The sequence below is a fragment of the Fundulus heteroclitus genome, unplaced genomic scaffold (assembly GCF_011125445.2).
Source record: "Fundulus heteroclitus isolate FHET01 unplaced genomic scaffold, MU-UCD_Fhet_4.1 scaffold_108, whole genome shotgun sequence".
Taxonomy (NCBI): domain Eukaryota; kingdom Metazoa; phylum Chordata; class Actinopteri; order Cyprinodontiformes; family Fundulidae; genus Fundulus; species Fundulus heteroclitus.
In genome coordinates, this window is record NW_023396521.1 from 62,965 (window position 1) to 80,722 (window position 17,758).

At 36.1% G+C, this 17,758-nt stretch overlaps 1 protein-coding gene across 1 annotated transcript in view; it reads right to left on the bottom strand.

Annotated features, from left to right (window-relative positions):
* The window catches only part of kcnq1.1 (potassium voltage-gated channel, KQT-like subfamily, member 1.1), a 101,674-nt gene that overhangs the window by 42,316 nt on the left and 41,600 nt on the right, over positions 1 to 17,758 (bottom strand). The gene's annotated exons all lie outside the window — the stretch shown is intronic.

Sequence of the window (17,758 nt, forward strand, 5' to 3'; positions counted from 1 at the left end):
ATTGTATGCCGCTGATTATGACTCAGTGCTCAATAATATTTACTTGATGCTTGGTCATTTTTAAAGGTAACATCTGTGATAAGCTGTCATGGAGAAAGGCCTAACACTGCATTCAAATAGTGTATTTACATACTGCCAATTCTCAACAAAATTAATTTTGGGGCAACTTGCATCGGACAAACAGTTCAAATCCGGATGAATAAAATTTAGTTTGATCTAATTTATCTCCATTCACACCAATTATTCCAATTTCACCTCGATTCAGTGCAGATGGGTATTAAATCAATAATATGCAGACTAACTTAATCCAATTGTAATGAAGCCTTAAGTAACCAGATACAGTAAACTATAAGAGGATATGTAGCAAATTACATAAGTATATGAATAAACCAGTGGGTTGCAACAAATCTATCACTTCAATTGAATTCCTCATTTTCAAACCGTATGTGTAAATTTAATAGTTTTTGAATGCATAGTCAGTGCTATTACACACAATGATTGGCTGTCCTTGTATAAATTAAAGAGACAAAATCAGACAAAGATAAAAAGAGCACATTTTTAAATCTTGTTTCACATCTTAGGGGGAAATAAGCTATCCCAACCCACCTAGTCCTACATTAGGTGAAAATAAATACCCCTAGACCTAATAACATGTTGTGCCATGATTGGCGGTAAAAACTGGGTCTTTCATATTGATGTACAGAAACTTCGCCCTGCTCTTTTAAACAATCAGATATATTGAGTTATTTTGAAGCATGAAGTTTTGTGTTTAAGGTTATGCCTCTGCATCTCAATTGAATCTTCCAGTCCAGACTTTTTCCTGTTTTTTTTTTTTTTTTTTTTTTACATAGGAACTATTAGAAGTGGGCTTCCTGGTGAGCTTTGGATTACTGTTCTGCTGACAACCCAAGTGCTCTTGAGCTTAAGATCACAAACTGATGGCTGGACTTTCTACTTCCTGATGCTATGATAGAGAGCAGAACTTGTGGCTCCATTAATTAGGTCAAGTCATCCAGATTCAGGAGCAGAAAGCAGGTCTGTGTTTGGCTGCAGGTATGAGTTTTTTTAAATAGTTCTATAAACCTTTAAATGTTGATGCACTTTGATGGCTTTGTTTCTAATCTGTTCGTTGATTTATGCATGACGCGTTTTTTTACCCCTTTTTTGTCAACTTTATATTGTCTGACAGTTTCTATTTACAAGCTTCTTTGATTCTGTATAAAATAGAAAAACTAGAACAAGAACAACAATATTGTTTTTTTTCACCGAGCCTAGGTAGGTTTGTAAAATTAATTTTCCTTTATAAAATGATATCATAATTTGAAGAGTGCATTTTGTACTTACTCGGGTAATCTTCATCTTGCATTAAAACATATTAAATGATCTGAAACCTTTTAATGAGATTAAGGTGAAAAAAGAAAGAAATCTAAAAGAGCTGACCTTTCATACTGACCTCTCAACATACTATACACTGGAGCCACATACATGCAATCACAGTCACAAACACGCATTCATACATAGATACATAGATCTGTAGGCAACTTGGGGTTAAGAGCCTTACCCTGGTACAAACTGACATGTGACAGGAGTCTAACCCATAATGTTTGGATTATAAAACGGCTACTTCTTTTCACACTTGGCCTGCATGATATGGGATTATGACATAGCTACTGTTTTATTACTCTTAATAATAGGTTGTTTGTATTAAATGGAAATTTGTACACTTTTTTATCAAGAAATATAAATGCACAGTGGTCGTCTTGCATAAAAAACCCAGTGCGAACTAAAAAAAAAATATTTCCTTTATATATGAAAACCCCATCAGAAAAGAGTAGAAAATGGTTAAGTGGGTTAGAAAGGCCACTAAAATCAAAACAGAACTTTAGAAGCGGAAGCTGCTCAAAAACAAAGGTTCTGCATGAGAACTTGGCAAAATTATGTAAACACCAATGCTTTTGGCTGACACAAAGAAGAAAATTGCTATATGAACCAAAACTCATTACTGACTCTAGCTAAGCAGAAATCAAGCTTATTTTTTAAGCTGCCCTTTAAGCACTTTGATTTTTTCTGTATTTCTCAGCCCAGCGGGTTGCTACTTGGCAAGGACATTCTCAATTCTGATTGCTTCAGTTGCTATAAACGAACTTCAGAAAGTGTAAAATGAGAACAGAATATGTTATAGACAAACATAAAAATAAAATATTATCTTTTATCATGCACTTTAGATTATTAGTGATCCAAGTGTTTGGATCACTAATAATCTATGGAACAATAATCATTAAACTAAACATTTTGAACACTTTTTATACACAGATCAAACATAAAATAATGGCCACCTGCCTAAAACTTGTTGGTCCTCCTTTTGTTGCAAAACAACACTGACCAGTCAGGACATGGACTCTACTAGACCTGAGGGTGGGCTTTGGTATCTGGCACCAAGATGTTAGCAGCATTTCCTTTAAGGATTGTAAGTTGTGAGGACAGAGTTCCATGGATCAGACTTGTTTGTGCTTCACATCCCACAGAGACTGGATTGGACTGAGATGTGGGAAGTTGGGAGGCCAAATTAATACCACAAACTTATTGTTATACTCATTAAACCCTCTCTGCACTGTTTTTGCTTTGTATCAGGGTGCATTATTCTATTGAAAAAGCCATGAGGATCTCTGTCAGCATGACTAGCTGACTGGTCCTTAGCTATGCAGTAACATATAAACACAAAAAACGCAGATGCCCTTAGATAAGTTTCACTTCTTCATACCCCTTTTCGGACATAATCACTAAATTATATATATTATTAGTAGTATAATTGTACATATTATTATTTATACATATTATTTGTATGTGTTAAATTTATAATTTCACTGGATTGTCTGAAATACATAATTCATTCCTTCCCTGATTAACGGATTCAGCTACAGTCGCTGAAATGTTGGATCAGATCACATGAGCCAGTCTTCTCTCACTATGTGCATCAATGAGCCTTGACCTTGTCACCACTTCACCGCTGTCTTTCTTGGACTACTTTTATTAAATCTAATAGATACTGGACACTACATCACTGGTTGGCATAAGCCAAGCAAAATGTCATTTTTATTATCTTTGAAACACATTGTTGTCACTTTATTATTTGGTTGCAGTGGGCCATGATGCTGGAATAAAACATGGAACAACATAGAACTAAGTTGCTCTTTCATGATGTTTAAAGGACCGATTAGTGAAATGTTTTTCATTTTAGATAAAAATAACTAAAAAGTGATGTGAAGAACTAAAGGTATCTTTTGAGATGAAATATGGTATGATGTCACACATCTCTCTGTGTTCTCCAGTCTCTGGTTTAATTAGCCAGGCCGGCCGTGCTTGCATGTCTGTGCACGTAAACAGCTGCCACTCAGAGCTTAGCCCCTCCTTGCCCATAAAATGCCGCCGTCACAGCAGTGTAGCGTAGCAGCAAAATGGCGGTGAGCCAAGGGCGTAATTTGTCGGGGGGGTTATGACACTCCCCAAAAATTGGATCTAGTCAGTATAACCCCCTGACATCATCATTTCATTTACAAAGTAACATCATTGCATTTTACAAAAATATTTTAATGAATGCTACATCCACGCTACATCCGGGTCACGCTGGCAGGCAAAAACAGTACTGCTCTCGCCTACCACGGGTGATTTAGAGCGTACTTTTAGTTAGTTTATTTTTGGAATCTAAACAATGCCTACCACTTGTGCTCCCGGTTGCACACAGAGGCTTTCCAAATCGTTGCATGTACGTTTCTTTCGTTTACCGAAGGATGAAGAAAGAAGAAAGAAATGGATAATTTAAATGAAAAGGATGCAGGCAGACAATCCCAATCAACTGTGGGAGCCATCATACCTCGACAGAATTTGCAGTCTACGCTTCATCTCCAGTAAATACAACTTAATTTTACACTAGTCATTGTTCTACTTAAATAAGTTATAAATAAAAAATTAGGATATATACTTAAGTCAAGACATAAACGTATGTTTCGTAATAATATACGTACATGTACAATGTATGCAAACCCTCTGGCATGAGTCTGTGAAAAGGATTAATAAGACAAAAATACCAAAATAATCCTTAGTGAACAATGTGTTTTTTAACCTACTGGTAGTGGGTCTTCCTCTCTGCTGAGGCGCTGTCTGTGTCCGATTCTTCTTTCGTATGTTACACAAACATGTCTGAACATGCCCCGATATGAAATAATTGTAGCCGTCAAGTGATTTCATGACTAATGCTCTCTCGTGTGCACTGGCCTGGCGTATTGATAAGGCAGCTGTATATGTCGCCGTACGGAACACTTGGCCAGCATTTCACAGACTCGCTCCATTCCTTCAGGCTTTTGCAGGACGGATCTGGCAATCTGATACGTCAACCATCAACTTACTCTTATAACGATCTTGTGATACGTTATCTAAAGAAGAAAAATACGTCGAGAACTCCTCGTTTCCTTTGTTTTCGTCCGCCATTGTGTTTGCCTTTTGCCTACTAGTCTGGCGCGCATTCGCGAAAAACCCAGATTCAAAACAATAACAATGAATTGGTCTCTTCGCCCATTCACACACACATTCACATGCTGATGGTGGTGAGCTCTATTAGTAGTCACAGCTGCCCTGGGGAAGACTAAAAGGGGGATTTAAGCTGTAATGAAAGAAATACAGGTATCCCTTTTCTCTTAATAGTAATACTATGGATATATTAAAACAAATGAATCTCCTTGTGAATGATTAATATGCATGGAACCAATTTGCATAATAATCTAAAAACTGAGCCCACATTTGCAAAACACATTTATGTCACTGGCAGAAAATTTTGCCTACAACCATAGTTATATTACTTCTGTATTTCCATGTTATTCTAATTCTTAAATATGTTTTAATCCATGACAACAATTAAAAAAAATCAACTGTTTCCTTTTTATGCAATTTTAATGTCTCGTTACAATAAAAAACGATTGCCATATGAGCCCAGAAAGTAGAATCTATATTGATCCTTTACAAAACCCAGTTTCACTAAGATATATCTTAATATTTGACAAACATAAGGAAAAGGAGCTGAAAGAAAGTCAATAACCTCTTCAATTTTTTATGACGACACTATCTCTGCAGTGAGTGATGAGAGGAAAACACTAAAGGGCTCTGACAAATGATGTTTTTTTTTTCCATGCTGAACTGCAGGGTTTTTTTTCATTAGTGTTTTCTTTATCAGAGGCAATGAATATAAAATAGCAGTGTTTGAAAAGAAAATTGGATTAATAATATATTAAATTGTATTCCTGGAAGCTAATGTTAAGTCAAATGTTTCATTTCCTAATTTATTCACCATGGGTTTTTACTTCAAGGTTGAAAAACAAGCTGTCTTTCCAAAAGAGCTATAAATTTACAAACAGGAAGGGATAAAAAATAGGCATAAGCCATTTTCACACATGCAGCGCAACCCTGAAATTTGTTAGATATTACCCAAAGGAAGCCTGTGTTCAATCACAAATCTCCAAATTAGTCAGACCAAACATTGATTTTATAGCCGTAACCCCCTGACATAGTTTGGATTTTATTAGATCCTGTCCATATCTTAACACAGAAGGGCCCCAAGAAAGATAAAATAAAAAATAAATAAAAAGACGAAGGCCAGAGCCCTGGCTCTGCTTTTTGTTTTACTTAAAAGTGGCAGCTATGTTTTTGATTGTAGGTTCGAGACTACACCAATTTATTAAATTAGAAAGTGGTTATAGTAGATTACTGGTGACAATAGAGATACCCAAATAGAAATAGTTTATTATAAATAAAAGTCAACTTGTATATTTTAATTGTGTAAGTCAGTTCAGATTGATTTGAAGTTAATTGCATCTTTACTGTGTATTTGGTGTTTTAATAGGTACACTAAAAACCTATAATATCAAATCTGTGAATCATATTTAATAACAGATTCATAGATATATAGGGAACCACGGCGTATAAAAACATGCCTGCTTTTTAAAACATAAAACTGTATTGTCGTGTTAATGTAACAAACTTTAAAGAAAAAAGAAAAAACAAATACAGAAGAAATGGGAAATTTAAGCTAAGTGGCTAACTTTCAGAATGTCTGAATTTCCACTCACATTGTGTTCATATTAAAATTATTTTCTAGCTGTGTGAAAAAAGGCAGCTTGAGGGGACATCTTGCAGAATGTGAGCGGAAGACTGGCCTATTTCTATGAATGCAGAGGAAATTTTCTTGACACATATACAACACTGGTGCCCAAGCTATACTAATGCCTTGTGAAGCGGGTCTCACAGATAATCGTGGAAGTTGGAACAGAAGTCACTCTGCGCAAATGGCTATGTTATGTATAAATTGTTGCCGCAAGGCTCTTGTGGGTTCTCTGACCTCATTTTAATCACAATACTATTGAGGACATTTTGTTCATTAAGTAGGTTATGTATGTTGGGCAGATTGTTGTCTGATTGACTCATTTATGGCAAAATATACAGCCCAGCTGGTGAATTCATAGTAGTGCATAGGATTGTATCATCTTCTTCTCAATTCAAAATAATGTATGGGTTTGTCTTTTTCTTTCAGATTAAAAACAAACTATAAATGTAAGTTTGTCTTTTGGATCTGACAACATTGACATGGTTTCTGAATAATTTTGTAAGGCACTACAGATATGTACTGCATAAGTAAGAAACAATAGGTAGTTACATTTTAGACTCTGTAATAGAATTCTTCAGACTTATATCAAACGACAGATATTTGTGAAAAAAATACTTACAATACAATTAAGTTAATTCCTTTTCTCTCATTGCAAAAACCAAAAAAACTAAAACAATCTAGCACTCCTCCCAAGGAAAGGCTCGGATAAGCATAAAACCGTCATCCTACTCATTTTCTTAAGCAGGAAAATTGTGTGAATAACCGTAATAAAGTGATTTTGGTCTCATATCAATGTTTACATGTTTGTAATCAATGAATTAATCCACGATTGATCAATTAATTACATGTTTATTTCCAGGATAATGTATGGGATTTCTTATTTCCTTTGAAGCAACAAATATCAAATCTCTGTGTCTTGAAAGTATATATATATATATATATATATATATATATATATATATATATATATATATATATATATATATATATATATAATTAGTATTTGTTTATTTTATTTTTTTCTTAACAGGCTCAACTGTCTGACTCAAAGAGACAGTTTTCATGGAACCACAACTGCTTTTAACAAACAATTTCAGTGCGTCCTGCTGGCTTAACAGAGCGTACGCACCTCCTCTAAAATCAATAATAAAAAGGATAAACTTAACCCCAAGCTGCTCAGCCTGGGAACTGTTGGGTGATGGGTGAGTCCCTCAAACTCAGATGAAAGAACTCCCATACAAAGACTAAAAAAGAGGCGAGGATTTTCTGTGTGCAGAAATGAAGTGCGCTGCCTTTGACAAGTTCACCTTGGACTGAGAATATTTGGATGAGACAGTAATGGGTGCTTCATGAGCTGTTATATGTGAGTGCCAGATCCTAGAAATATATTATCGGCTTCATAAAGAAAACAGTTAAACGTGATTGTGTGCGTGGAATCTGCAATCAAAATGAAAAACTGTGAATTTCATCGTTATCCTGCAATCACGACAAATACATTTCCTCCGTAAAAAGATTTTCCACCTTGGGTAAGCCCTCAAGAGATGTTTAATCTATCTATTCTCCTTTTCTACACAGATAATGAATAATTAATATTTACAGCTAAACCTCGGGAAATCTCAGACATTCATCAGTTTCATTCTCTGGGGGGGACTGTTTAGTACTTGGATGTTTCTAGTTCCGAGATTTGCTTTGACCCTCTTTCATTCCCTCCTCCCCCGCGACACAAGCCTCTCCATTTGTCTTCTTTGCTTGGTCCTTCACGCTCAAGGTTAACAGAGACCATACTGTCCTGCGCTTTGAGATGCAGCTCTGGCTGATGTTTGTTTGGCCAGATGCTGGCCAAACAAGTATTATACTCTATTGAAGGAAATGGGAGTTCAACTTTAAAGAAAATTTTAATTATGATCTCCCAAAGTCAAACTGGCATAGTTTATGTTTCACTTGCAATTTTACACAGGGATAAAAAATACTGTTTCAACCATTTTCTTTTACATAATTGTGAGAACGGATGAAGTTAGCATGTAGAATGATAATTGATCTGGGTCAAAATATGTTGCTGTGGTAACCCTAGGATTTAGACTGTATGTGGGGGAAATAACTTCCTTTAGAGCTACTTTTAAGTTTACAAATCACTATTTATCAACATATTATAATCAGGCAAATAAATTACTGGATTTATGTCTGCACACACAATCCACAATAAACAACATACCTCACATGACAACAGAACATGCAGCAACCAATAAACCCCTGTAAGACCTCAATGAATTCTTGCACATTGTAAATATAATGAGTTTACGTTAAGTTAAATGTTGACGTTACAGCTAGAAAAACGAAATGCTGAACGGTGCTACATGCTAAGCTAGCTGTACGCCACCAACGCTTGAGAGCAGCATAAAAGGGTCACTAGATAATGTGGTATAAAACATCCTTGAAAACATTAGCTAACAAGTTATGCTGCAAGTTTCTAATGAGTGAAATGTCTCTTTACTGTAGATTAGGAGATAGTGCTGTACCATTTAGTCTTTAGGCTTAAATTATTACATAAGCATTTGATAATTGTCATTTATTCTCTTAATATTTATTAAAAGTTAGTTTTTAATTATTTAACAGTTAATTTATCAAAAATGTTTTAAAGGCTGATTTGTTTCATTTTGGAAAAAAATATCAAATGTGTAACTGTGTTTCTCTCAAAGATGAGGTCACTTGATGAGCTACTACTACCATTATATTTTTACTTTTCTCTCACATAGAAAGTACTGCTGGATCAGGGCTCCTGTGCTCATTTTGTGCCTCTCCTCTGTCCCCACAAACTCCCAGTTGGTCACGGTAGATGGTCGGAAAACCATTTCCCAAATCCATCTTTAAAACCTTTTATTTTCATATTGTCAGCCAGAAGTGTTTTTAGTTCAATGTTGTTGAACTTCAATGTTGTTGAAGAAAGTAATGGGACTTGGAAGCCATAAACCTATTTCAGTAACGTGTCATTTCAAAAATAATCATTCCAAATAAATAAAAAAAAAACATAATAAACATCTCCTTACTAATGAGACCGTTCTCTCTATTGCCACAATTATCTCAGATTTCAGAAAAAATGGTTTAGTAATAGACTGGAAATATTCTTAGACAATCATAAATTGATGCATGAAAATCAGCAGGTTTTCATCTCAGGAAATTCATTAACTCTAAACATTTTTGAAATGGTAGAATAAATAGATATGATTGATACCAAGAAAATTCCTTTTGACGTATTTATGGACATTAAAAAAAACAAACATCACAGATCACAAAAACCTGAAATTATAAGACTTAGACAGATTTATTTGTCATTTTGTATGTACAGAGTGCATAAAGAACAACATTTTGCTTGTAAATTACAGTATAAAGTGCAGCAGTGATTAAAAAGTAAACAATTGAAATGTAAACAATGCAGGAGAAAGAAACAGTGTGCGATCACAGTGTACAGGAGAATATTTAAACCATTTAAATGAGCAGAAATGATGGTGCAAAAAGGCATTTGTGCAAATATGCAAGGCATTTGTGCAAATATGCAACAACAATAATAATAATAATAATAATAATAATAATAATAATAATAAACAATTATTATTATTATTATTATTATTATTATTATTATTATTATTATTATTATTATTATTATTATTGTTGTTGTTGTTGTTGTTGTTGTTGTTGTTGTTGTGTGTGTGTATCCTGTCTGGCAGTGCAGCATTAAGAATTGTTATCTTAGTGCCAAAAAGAGTCCAACAGATTTTACTGCTTTCGTCATAGTGCTCCACTTGATTTATAAATGCAAGAAGCTTTATTATAATTTATGCTGGGACTATTTCATGTTCAATTGACACTGAAACAGGAAGGTAGAAGAGGAAAAAAAGAAAAGAAACAGATGAGAAAAAGTGCTAAAACGGACAGAAGGAGAAAGAGAAAGAGGAGTGAAAAAGGAGAGAGCAATATAACATCCTCAGAGTCTGTTTCTTCACCTGAAAAGAGAGATACTGAGAGCAGCAAAACCAACCGATAAGGTACAAACAACCGACGCATCGATACCATCACTGAAGAATATACAGTATTGTGTAATACGACATGTATAAAGTGACAGATAAAGACAATAATACAGGTTTTCTGTATAGAAGTGAATCTGTAAGTATCTGAATCAAAGCATCTGTATGTGTGTGTGAGAGTGCACTTCTGTATGTAAGGTTTTTCCATATGGAAAATGTTCAGTAGTGGTTGTGAGGAGCCAAAGACCCGCCCCCAGAGCACCAAGGCTGACGCCAGGGGAACCAGATGCCCGAATGGACCCCCCGAGCAAAGGTACCCAAGAGGGGCCAACACAGGGATAGTTGCCTCCCCCATCTGAGGGAAGAGCAGAGATGAGCCCCAGGAAACCCTCCAACAGCCACAACACCGGGGACGAGCGTGGCCTCCACTGACAGCCAGCTAGGACGGAGCGGATCAGGCCACAGGGTCAGAGACCCGAGGCCCAAGGGGTGCAACGTCACCCGGTGGGGTCCCAGACAGAGCTACGGCGCCCGCCCAAGCACCCAGCACCGAACACCGAGGACCAGCAATGCTCCAGCGAGCCAAGACACCAGGGGTCCGTTCTTCGTACGTCGCTAACTCAGTTAGCAGGATTTCATTGTTGACGATTTGGCATGATCTTGGAACGATTGGTTCTTAGAAAGACATCCTGCACTTGTTGTCATAGCAACGTGCGTCAGCTTGAGCCTGCTCGAGAGCAGGCTTATTTCATGTAAACAAGATTGGATCACGGCTGTATAAGCGGAGGAGATAGGGAAGTCTGCCGTAGCCATGTCCATTTTTACGACAGCAACCTGTTGCGGAAGGTGCAAGAAAAATTTGCAGAGTTTATCGAATTAATCACGTATTGCGCAATAGACAGGATCCTTTAGCGCAGCGCGACAGTGTAACTGTAGAGAGATTTATTGGTGGCGGCTGTTATAAACAGACAAACACATCATTTAACAGTGGCTTTTAAAGAGGAAAAAGTGGTGTTGGAGCCATAAATCTAAAATATTTAAGTTATTTGTATGATGGTTTGCTCTTTATTTTTATCATATTCAGTAAGAAGAGTTGTTCGGGCTATTTTATTGTGAAGTTTAGTTTACTTTGAAAGGCTTGCTTCCTGTCGAGCCGTATATTGTATTAGAAAAAACTATGGATGGATTATCTAGACACGGAGCAATACAGTTTTACCGTGTAAACTGTGGATGAATTGGAAAAGGAAGATTTTCATTTTTTATGGATAAAGATTTTGTTTGGTAAAATTCCCAGTTTGCACATGTCCTTTACTTCCCGTCTCTAAGGAATGACACTGAAATTTGGATCTCTTGACATAACAAGTTCCTTTTTAAAATAAAGTATAATAATTAAAGGCTACCATTTTGTAGAATATTCTTGTATTTCACTTTTACTTGTCCCCATGTTCTAGTGGGTCCCGTGTAGGCTCTGACATAAAAGAACAAAGTAAAGATGAGATTATTAAAATGCAAAAAATCATACTGTAGAAAGTGATAGAAACATCTACCATGGACAGTATTTACGCATTAATTTGTCTGCTGCTTTTGCCAGCCCTCTCTCCTGGCTTTAGCAGACCTGTCGTTTTAATTAATAACTCAAATTCGGCATAACCTTCCATTAAAAGCTCGTGTTCTGCTTGGGAGAAAAACTGTGGGCGTTCTTTGGCCATGCTGAACAGCCAATAGCAGCGCTGCTGATCACTGTTTCTACTATCGATACATTTTCCCTATTTAAAGCGACACATGAACGCGCAGTTATCTCAGATAACTCAATCCAGCCATACTAATCGTAAACGACAGGTGTGTTCGAAGAACCCAATTAGCCGGATCATGATTAGCCAGATGAAATCATCTTGGATGTCTCATTTGATCTCGGATGTTTTAAGCAACGTATGAAGAACGGACACCAGGTAACGGGGGAGAGCAGGATGGGGTATGGGCTCCACACTTAGTGGAGACCTAAGATGTACCAGAAAAGGGAGCAGCTCAAACCCAACCTGAAAAAAAACCTGAAATTAAATATTTTCCAATGAGGGAAGATGTTGTTACTTTACAGTGTCACCAGGCAAATGGTTAAGTATTTTTTTTTATGGATACTGGTTAATTCTGAAAATGCTTTCAGGGATTTGACACCTACTTTATGTCTTTCTGTTTCTATAACCAAATTAGGCACATTGCCAACCTTTCATAAAGTAAAACAATTATGACCCAATTGTAAAAAGGTTTTTTTTCATCGTTATTTGCTTGATTCACGTGTTGTGATCCAACACAAAATGCATTGTAAGATGTATACCTAGTACAGTGTTGCCTGATTACATTACCAGGCAAACACATATTTGTTTAATTATTATTTTAGTTCCTTTTGGTAATTATTGTCCATAGCACAACTTATTTACTTTTAAAATCTCCCCAAACCCAGTCAGCACATCCACTCACTACATTCTAAGATTATGCAGATAAAACTCAATTAAGGAACTAAGACTTATTTTAAAGCCTGTTAAACTATGATTTGTTTGGATGAGGTGTAATACCCACTGTCAAGTTCCTTCTCATCTCTCACAATTTCCTGCAAATTACTGTGAAAATTTGGTATTGTTGTTAGGAGTGATGTTTTAACTTTTACAAGGGTATTATTAAGAGTAAGACATGACACATACCTATTTAACGATATGATTGAATTGAATTGACGATATACTTCTGTTTGAGATTTGGATTTGTTGGCCTTGTAAAGTTTCTTGAGTTGACATTTCTTAATTAGTGCTATATAAAATAACTAAATTTAAATTAAATCAATTTCTTCTTTTCTGACCTTCTCATTTAGATTGTGTCATGTATTGTCAATGACATTTCATAGATGTGTGTTAATTATCAGGAGAAAACCAAAGACTATGTCTGTGCCTTTGTCTATTCATGCAAAACATCAGCACAATTTTCAAGTTAATATTTTTACTTCCAGGAAGGTTATTGGTTTTGCTTTGTGCAGTTGAAGTCACAGGCCTTGTAGTCATTTTTGTGGAACTGTATATGCGTGCAGCTGAACAAACTCAGGCAACTACCTGAAACTCATATAGTTCAATGCACATACATGCTTGTTAGGATCATGTTATTCTGAATGTGGCAAACTGACCTGAGTGCACATGTGCTCCCGACAAAAACGTGACGTATTATTTGTTGAGTTGCGGAACTCTGTCGGGAAGCACAACTGGCTGTGCTCCTGATACAATCTTTCTGTTCAAAACATTAAAAGAGCTCAAAATTATCATTTACTCAATAACGTAATTAGAACTTGGCGCAAGTCCAGTCTGGGTGCATGGAACTCAAACGATCTCATACAATACTGCTTTGTTTACTAGTTTTTGTTGTTCCGCAAAGATGTAATTTCTTCTTCTATGTTTTTTTTAGGGAAATTTGATAACTGAATGTCAGAGTAGTTGGATTCTAAATAAAGCCGAGGGCATATACATGCACATTATGATATCTTGTGTGCCCATATAAACAGTATAATATGATTTTTCGGTTTTTAATCCGAATACATTTCAATTTGATCGTGAAATTTTGTCGACCACAAGCTCGTCGGTATACCAAAGTATTCTGCAGTCATATACTATAGGCCCATCTGTGAGATGAAGCTTGACCTGAACATCATCAGCAGGACAACAATCCCAGATGCAGCAGCAGATCTACAACAGAATGGCTGTAAAAGAGAAGAATCAAGGTAATGCAATGGCCTAGTCAAAGTCCAGACCTCAACCTCACTGAAGTGCAGTGGAGGCACCTTCAGAAACCTATGCAGAAACAAATCTCTGCAGACCTCAAAGAACTGAAGCGAGGTCAATGAAGTGGAGAAATAAAGGTTGTGAGCTGAAGGAACCATTAAGATCACCGCCGTTATGGACTGAATTTAAATTATACTTCTTTTAATGATTTTAATTTCTGTCTGACTGCTTCCTAGTTTTAGTGATTTTCCCAGACAGTATTTCCTGTGAGAGCCGACACTCGGCATGCAAGTTCAGTCCTCTGGCCGGTCTCTGAACAGAGAAATTGTAATTACATTGTGAGTGCCTTAAAACTTCATGGAGCATTTTCTTTTATTTTTTTTATTTTTCATTTTTTCAAAGAAGAATATCCTTGAGCAATACTTATTTCAACTCTTAGTAATGTATGTGCGACAAAAATAACACCCATGTTTCTACCCTATATTTCTGTTAATAATGATAAATGTACACTTACAGCTAATGAATGCATGATATTTATAAGCAGAATATTGCATCAGACTGAATAAAATACATTTCCAAAAAAAATGTGGAATTTAATGAAAAATATGTTTAATAAAGGTTGATATTTTCAAAAGGTGCTTTTAATCTGACAAACAAGCCTCATCGCAAGGCATGTTCCAATTTACCTAGATAAATACAAATATGCCTGATTTACCTTGAATCCTAACTAGCAACCTAGCAACAGTAGTTCAAAATAAACTTAATTTCAGCTCAACCTAGCAAATGATTCTCAAAAAATATATATGTAAATACACATACAAATAAATATTTGTTTAATATAAACTGCTAAAAACTTAAAGGAGCACATTGGAAACACATGAGATCTCAATTGAAAAAAAGAGTATAGCTGTTAAATGTAGATTTATAAAATGGTCTCCCAATACTATTAAAAATAATTCCAGCTTAGAGTGATAAGAAGGAAAAACATCCAAGTGCAATATAACTATTGCAATATACATTGCTCAAAAAAATTTAATGTATTTAAAAAATCATCTCTTATGGCAAAAACAATCACACTGGATATCTATACTGATATCTATACTGATATATATATATATATATATATATATATATATATATATATATATATATATATATATATATATATATATATATATATTAGGGCTGTCAATCGATTAAAAAATTTATCTAATTAATTACATACTCTGTAATTAATTAATCTAAATTAATCGCATATAATTTTTGCTGTGAAAGTATTTTAAATATTTAAATTCAAATGATTCACTGAATAATCAGCATTCTTTTAACAAAGTAAAAAAAAAAAATCATAAAAAAGGCCTATTCATAAAATATACATCCAAATATTTCCATCTTACATGCTACTTTTACTGAAACATCACAGAGAGAGGGCTTAGTTTTAAAATTGAGCTGTCATTAGAGCAAATTCATAAACAATTGTTTTCAACAGCAGACAAACTGAACTAAACAGATGCCAATGTCAAACTGAACTCACGTCAACAGGAGACAATAACAGAAATGATATTAAAAAAGATAACCTGAATTTAACAGACGTCAACATATTCCATATTCCAATCTACTTTTTAGGCTAATTATACACAATTTAGACCTAGTGCTATTTTAACAAATAAGCATTTTATTATTTATTAATGATAAGCTGTGGTTTCATTACAACTACGATAACATAAAAAAGAAAAAACAATCGGTTGCAGTTACAACACAACCATCATAACAAAGGTTGTGGAAATGAAATTATTGCGTCTACCTCTAATACTCTGATTGTACCTCTAATACAACCGATTGTTTTTTCTTTTTTATGTTATCGTAGTTGATAATGAAACTACAGCTTATCATTAATCTATCCATGTTGGTCTCATTTGTGAATGAGGCGGAGTTTGATCAAGCCTAAAAGGTCCAACATTTTCCCCTCAGCTGTAACCCTTTAAAGCATCCAGGGCTGCGTTGTTCACGCTGCGTCTTTACGCATGATCCGCAGCTGCTCTATTTTACCCTTGTGCGCTGCGCGCGAGGGATAACAGTGGGGGAAATGCATAAATAAAGACTGTATAGGGCTCCTTTAGAGGGAAGAGAATGAATATTGGGTCTGAACTGAAGCTCCTGATGTTACAAGCTTCTTGAAATGACCCTTAAAAGTGCACACCTAAATTATATGTAACGTAATTTTTCACACCTGAATTCAAGCCAAGGCAGCACGCCCACCGAAGCGCCACTGGTTCTGTGTCGTTAAAAAGAAAATAGCATGAAACACAGCTACGGACTCTCCTATTGATTTTAATTAGGACATTTTGGTAGGAGTGGAAAGACTCCTCTCCCCTCCCCCCCCTCGTACCCTGGGTACGAGGGGGGGGGGGGGGAGAGGAGCAGACCAGAGCGTTGATGTACAGAAACACAGCGCACGTAGTTAAAAAAAAACAGCAAGCTTGTCCAATTTGCTGAAATGTCAGTGCAACAACTCAATGTAGAACATAGAACTTGACTTGTATGGACCCCACATGATTGTATGCTAGAAATGTTGGGACATGTCCTGGGGTATTCCCTTCCAGATCCTGACCATCATTAAGCTCGTGGAATGGCTACAGTGCAACCTGGTGGCATCGGATGGACTTAAATATGATGTCCAGAGAGGTTTCCTTGGATTTAGGTTAGGGGAGCAAGGAGGTCAGTTAATAGTATCAATTCCTTCATTCTCCAGGAACTACCTGCATAGTCTTGTTCCTCCTACCAGTCCTGCTGATCAGTTAAGAACATCCAATGGCCCTGTCCATCTCAAGTAACTGTCTGTCTCCTTCAATATCCGATATAGATCAGTTCATTGTTATTGTTCTGATCAGGGTTTTTTGCGCATGCGCGCCGGACTGGTAGGCAAAAGGCGAACACAATGGCGGACGCAAACAAAGGAAACGACGAGTTCTCAACGTATTTTTCTTCTTTAGATAACGTATCACAAGATCGTTTTAAGACTAAGTTGATGGTTGATGGTATCAGATTGCCAGATCCACACAGCAAAACCCTGAAAGGATGGAGCGAGTCAGTGAAATGCTGGCCAAGTGTTCCGTACGGCAACATATACAGCTGCCTTATAAACACGGCAGGCCAGTACACACGAGAGAGCATGAAAGCCATGAAACCACTGGACGGCTACAATTATTTTATATCGGGACATAGGCACCAGTCACCCCCGCGACCCCATGAGGGATTAAGCGGGTCAGAAAATGGATGGATGGATGTTCAGACATGTTTCTGTAACATACAAAAGCGGGGTCGGACACAGACAGCGCCTCAGCAGAGAGGAAGACCCGCCATTGGTAGGTTAAAAAAAACAGATTGTTTACTGAGGATTATTTTGGTATTTTTGTCTTATTTATCCTTTTCACAGACTCATGCCAGAGGGTTTGCATACATTGTACATGTACGTATATTATTACAAAATGAACGTTTACGTCTTGACTTATGTATATATCTCAATATTTTATTTATATAATTATTTAAGTAGAACAATGACCAGTGCAAAATGAAGTTGTATTTACCGGAGATGAAGTGTAGACTGCAAATTCTGTCGTGGTATGATGGCTCCCACAGTCGATTGGGATTGTCTGCCTGCATCCTTTTCACTGAAATTATCCATTTCTTTCGTCTTTCTTTGTCCTTCGGTAAACAAAAGAAACGTACATCCGACGATTTGGAATGCCTCTGTGTGCAACCGGGAGCACAACAAGTGGTAGGCATTGTTTAGATTCCAAAAATAAACTAACTAAAAGTACGCTCTAATTCAC